Below are 6,000 nucleotides of genomic sequence, written 5' to 3'. Positions count from 1 at the left end.
ATGAGGAAAAAAAAAAACAATTGGACTGCAGGTTTTCAGACTTGAAGCTTGTTTCAGTTTCTGTAGTTGCTCCTGGAGAACACAGAGTTTTAGGATACATAACCAAGGATGCAACGATGTATTCTTTAGATAGTCTTTTTGGTATATTTTATGCAAAAAGAAATATGTACACACTGCAATAAATCCCAAACAACCATTTAATAGAGCTAATAAAAAATGTAGGTACTGATGAAATGTAGCTTCATTAAAACCATCTACTACAGCACTTTACCCATTATTTAGGTATAACTTAACAACTAACTATTAAGTAGTACATGCACAGGATACAAAATTGTAATTTAGCTAGAATAAATTATCTACTTATTTCTCATCTGACAGTGTAGAGGCAGGAAAGGCAGGAGTCAATTCAAGCATATGAAGCCATTCACCATAAAGGTTGTGAGACTAAATAAAATGAGAATTAAAACCAGAATGTCGAGTTGTAGCTGTTTGGGAATTGAGAACAATTGCATTTGTTTTCAAAACAGAGTATTTATTAGTTTTCTAGTGTTAGAGCTATGATGGCTGCTCTAATTTCCCTCATATTACTATTTGTTTAAACCAGTAAACCTATAATTGTTCATTAATTTCACCATTTGTGTATTTACTCCTCTCCCGGGAGGTTTTCAGAAATAAAATAATTTCTGTGCAATTAAAACTATATGTTACAGTTCATTGCATGCCTTAAAGTGCTGCACATAAATTATTTCTTCCCTGGATGTGTTCAGCACAGGGAAGTGTGCAGCTCACCTTGTAACCACATTTACATCTGTCTGTCTGACCTTTAGACACACCACACAAACACATATACTGTACGTCTGACTCACTGTTTGTAGCTTCTTTGACCAAAAACTGCATGTGTTATTGTGAAAGATGAGTGTGCATTCAAGAAATGTTTATTTTATTCTTAAATATATACAGCTGCCAACTTCAATCTGACTTTTTGTACCCGTGTTGAAATGTTCGCTGTCGCCCAACAAACACTCTCACATATGTAGTGTTTCTCTGCACTGCATTAAATTATGCTGCTTTGACATGTGCACAATTTGACGTGTAATTAAAGATCTTACAAGTTGGATTCACACAACAGCATAATTAAAAAAAAAAGAATCTGTAAAAGTAAATGAACTAAAGAAATTTGCATTGTGAATGCTGAGTGGTCCCTGACTTTACTGAAATCTGTTAAAGATGCTAAAACTGAACTGATACAGTTAAAACAAGCAGAACAGAAGCTTAAATGAGCAACACTGAAATTAGCAAAACCTTAGCTAAAAGTAGCAGAATGATAGCTAAAACCTAGAAATAGCACAAGATGACAAAAATGGAGATTTCAAAAAGAACTATGGATTTGAAGGAATTAAAAAGAGCTCAATGTATTTCATTTTAAATAACAATTAATACTTTGAGAAATTTAAAAGTTACAAAAACCAAAACTCATGGCACACTATTCCTGATCCAGCTGAAGATTTTGACATTAAAATAGCACAAAGTATGAATTAGTCTTTAAAATGCAAAATAAAATAAAAAACTGGAGAAACTATGAACATGAAAACAGTGTGATTGCTGACATACAATTAAGAATATCCAAAAGACGCTCTGCAGAGGTATTTTCATTTTTTTGTCTTGTGATGTGGCACAACTTGATGCGTAGCATTCGGGAGGAAAGAAGCAAGAGTCGAGAAGTTGGAGGGAGGAAAAGACTGTGAGGCTGAGCTGAGGAACTAAGAGACGGTGTGCTGCTGTCTTGTGGAGCCATTTGAATAGAGGGGCAGCAGCAGCTGGAGTCCGTGTTGAGCAGGTCTTCACTTCACACAGCATCACCACAGCACTGGTCGCACTCAGCTGGAGTCTTACGCTGCTGCACACACTCCCACAGAAAAAAAGCTGTGTGTGGGAATGACTCCTTGGTTCTCATTACTCAGCCACTGTAACACGCTCGCCTTTCGAGCTCCCCGTACTGGCTGGTGTTCCCACTGTTGGCTCACAGAAAAGGAAAGGACCGGCCTCACCTCTGCTCTGAATGCATTAGCACACATCACATTTTCAATCTGGACCTCGCCACAGGTTCCCAGCAAGTCTACTGAATAGTAACAGAGTGTACGCAGGCAAGTTTCACTCTGTGTGCAAGAGAGTTTAAAAATACCCATACCCCTGTCCGGTGCTGATGAGTTGTGTCACCAAAAACTTTCAGGGCAGACAGCAGGGTCATTAGCATGACTCCCAGATTGAGAGGTAAGGAGGAAAGAATAAGGGAAAGGAGCATAGAAGGTGGGAAAAAGTCAGAAAGTACAGCCAAGTTGGCAAAGTTTTTTTAGGGGAAAGAAGCAAGCGCCCAGGCATGTGTGCACTCACTGTACAGTGTAGAAACAAACACAATCCTCTGACCTGTCTATCACCTCTGTACATGATGATTGGAAACTGGATGTTCATCTCCAAGCTCCAGGATTCACTGATTCCCACATGCACGTCGAGGTAAGGCTGCTGCTGCTGCTGCTGCTGTTGTTTCATTACAAAAGCTTTAACCCATTTGAAAAGTTGGCTGTATTGTTTTCAGAAGACATAAACAAATCATGTCAGCCTTCCGACGAAGAGACTCGGTCAGAAACACCTCAATGCATCATCCTTCAGGTCGATTACAACAACAATATTTGTGCACTAACGCATTAGAAAAAAAGTAACGATATGTTAATGTTTACAAAGGTGGAACATTTTACTATATTTTAAGTGTTTTTTTATTTTGGAAAGTGTTTTTTTTTCTTATTTCATGAATGTGCACTGTAGGTTTTTTGAAGAGTAGAAAAAGTTTTACATTTATATTTTGTGAGACAGAAAACATTAATTAATGCCAGCATTATCTTGACTGCAGCACAAATACAACGTAAGTCCATCTCTGTTAAAGAAAAAAAAAACTTTTTACAGATTTTGTTTTCTTTGTTAAAATACATAAATAAAACCTGTTCACAGCTCAAATGCTAAAATACAATTGTTTTTGAGTTGTTGTGTTCTTTAGGGAACAAAACAGAGAGAAAAACAATAAAAAGTATAATAAATAAAGTGTTATGACAGACTGATAGTTTACATATCTGAAATATAATAATATCTTAAACTGGAGAAAGTTTTTTGTTTGTTTTTATCAGAATATATCAGGGAACTGTCTTTAGTTCTTTGCACTCTTGCTGAGTCACTTCTTAACTCTTTTTTTTTTCATGCATGTCCCCTGAGAAATTCAAGAAGTTCAGTGTGATTGAATCAAACAAATAAAATAAAACCGACAAAACTAAAGAACGCAGATGCTGTCGCGCTAACAGAGCAGATGGGCTCTGTGAGTGATTATTACAACAAAATAAAACATTTTCTGGATTTCCCAATTCTAATGAACGTTTATGAAAGCTGTAACTCAGCTGCAAAACCTTTTCTTAGGTTCAGAAAAATGTGTTGAAATTTGTTCTCACAAAATCCAAACAGTCCTTTATGAACCGGCTCTCTGACAGATAAGTTGATGTAAATATCTCTGATGCAGCTGTTCTATATTTCTGTTTAGGTTAGCAAGTTGAGATGTGATCGGCATGAACTGAATGTTTTTACTACTAATCCAAATACAAAAACACTACTCCTAAAATGTCACAATAATGTGAATTAAGCTAATAAACTCATTTCAAGCTGATTTATGAATGTCTGCTGCGGGGTACAGGTTTTCTGTGAATGCATCAAATGAACAAAACTTGTCTTTACTTTCCTCCAAAAACTAACAATGTCTTTTTCAAGTAACTCAGAATTAGATGCATTTTAAGTTTTAATGGCACTGTCCTGTTTAGTGCAATTAAAGACCTCACTGAGACATAAATATAACGATGTTTTATCACGTTTCATCTTAAGGTTTCTACCTGACCTCTGCAGATTTTAGGTGAAAATGTGCATTTAATTGTGTTGATCTATTAAAAACATCAAATGACCACCAAACTAAAATATCTCACTGCAGCTCATGACATGAGAGGAGTTTTATTGAACACTGGACTTAAAATTAAAAAGCTCCGATCGTCGCTGTAACGTCACAACTGTCTGGTTTAACGCTAATGAGCAAATGTGAGAGGGAGTGTGTTCCCTGATTAGCCTGGCAGCATCAGTGTCAGACACTCAGCAGGGCGTCCAGCACTCACTGTGTGTGTGTGTGTGTGTGATATATTCAAGCATTTATGTGGCTGCCAGTCTTCACTCTGTCTTTTGTGTGTGTGTGTGTGCAATCCTTCTCTTTCTCATTTACTTCATTTTTTTCCCTCCCATTCTCCAAGCTCCAAGAACTCTGATCCTTGCACGCGCTCAGTCTGGTAAATGACTGCAGGGGCTGACGATCCACTGTCAGCATGCGCCGCCACAGTCAATAACACTGTCCCATGTCACCGCACTACACTGGCTAAAGCTCACATTTCTTATCCCTCCTCAAAAACCTGCTGCTTAACAGCCATCCCTTTTTTATGCCTTTGCCAATCTCACTAAAAGCATTGCCATAACCCCTCTGCCACACCACGCTGTTCAACCCCCCCAGCCCATTTTTTGGTTCTCCAAATGACCAGAACATCCTTGGTTCAAGTGAATGCTGCATAATTCAAGTCCAAGTGAAATTTGGAAGCAAACGCGATGCAAGTGATGGGTGACTGATCCGGCTGTCTTGCTGTAACAAGACGAGGTCATGTAGGCTCAAACACACATATAAAAACCATGCATGCATACACACACATGCATGAAGGAGGTGCAGCAGAGCTCAGAGTGTTACCAAGAAGTCTCCACGATAATCCACTTCTCCTCTATCCTGTCCCATTAACCTCACAGCCTACACACACACACACACGTTTGTCAGTATCAGGGCCTGTGTTGTCCAGCTCCATTGTATCTGCATGAGGCTGAGATAATGGCATCTGTCGCTGCTCCTTTTGTCAGAGCTGTCCTCGGCCCCAGCTCACTGCTGGTCCCCATTAGCTGGCTGCTGGCCCGCTGGCCTCCTCGCTCCACGCTCTGCTGCCTGACCAGAAAATATAGGAGACGCCTGTCCCTTCCCCTAACTCCCACTTTCATTGTTTTTTGGTTTTGTTTTTTTTTTCCTTCTCGTGTCCTCAAACATCTCTTCTCGCTGCTGCGGATCAAGGGCCGCAGAGCAGGAAAACTTATAAAAAAAGAAGGGAGTTTTAGTCAGATGACAAGTGCAGCCAAAGTCTTCTCTGTCAGATAAATTGGGAAATCTTGTAAGTTTTCTTTAAAAAAAACAGAACAATTGTATGCTGAATCAGCCTTCACATTTTATTTTTTTATTTATTTTCTGTATGTATTTTGCAGTCTAACTACTTCTGCATACTTTGGGCTGTTTCAGCCATTTATTTAATAAAACATTTAGCTCATTCTGGAGGTGGGTGGTGTGACCTTTGGTATTTGCTGTATTTTGCGTCTGGTGTTTAGCCACAGTTCAGCTACTTTTAGCTAGCATTTTGCTTCTTTTAGCTTTGACAGCTCAGTTTTAGCTTCTTTGCCAAATTTCAGCAAAGTTATTCAGTGCTCAGCGTTCACTCTGTGTTTTCTCTGGTTCTCTTTGAAACCTCAGTGTTCTGTAATTGTACCTCCTGCTTCAGCATTGCCCAACAAAAGTATTCCAGACATACAAATCTTAGGACCACAAGAAGAATTTTTGTCATTGTTAATCAAATTGTTTGATTAACAATGACAATGACTTGTTTGATTTCATTTAAACGGGAAAGTATTTGATCATTTGAACATACTATAAGAGTTGAAAAAGGCTGAGCAGTCCAAAAATATTGAGAAAGGAAACTATTCAGGCAGCAAAGTCAGCTTTAATCTGTTAATCAACCTATTACATCAGCTGTATTAAAGATAAAATGGAAATCAAATTTTAAAAAGTGTTAAATCTAATTACAGCTGTTTTTAAAAGTCTTTTAATAAAAATGCAAAATAGAT

Source organism: Kryptolebias marmoratus, linkage group LG16, assembly GCF_001649575.2.
Source record: "Kryptolebias marmoratus isolate JLee-2015 linkage group LG16, ASM164957v2, whole genome shotgun sequence".
In the NCBI taxonomy this organism is placed as follows: Eukaryota; Metazoa; Chordata; class Actinopteri; order Cyprinodontiformes; family Rivulidae; genus Kryptolebias; species Kryptolebias marmoratus.
Note: the sequence above shows the minus strand (reverse complement) of the source record.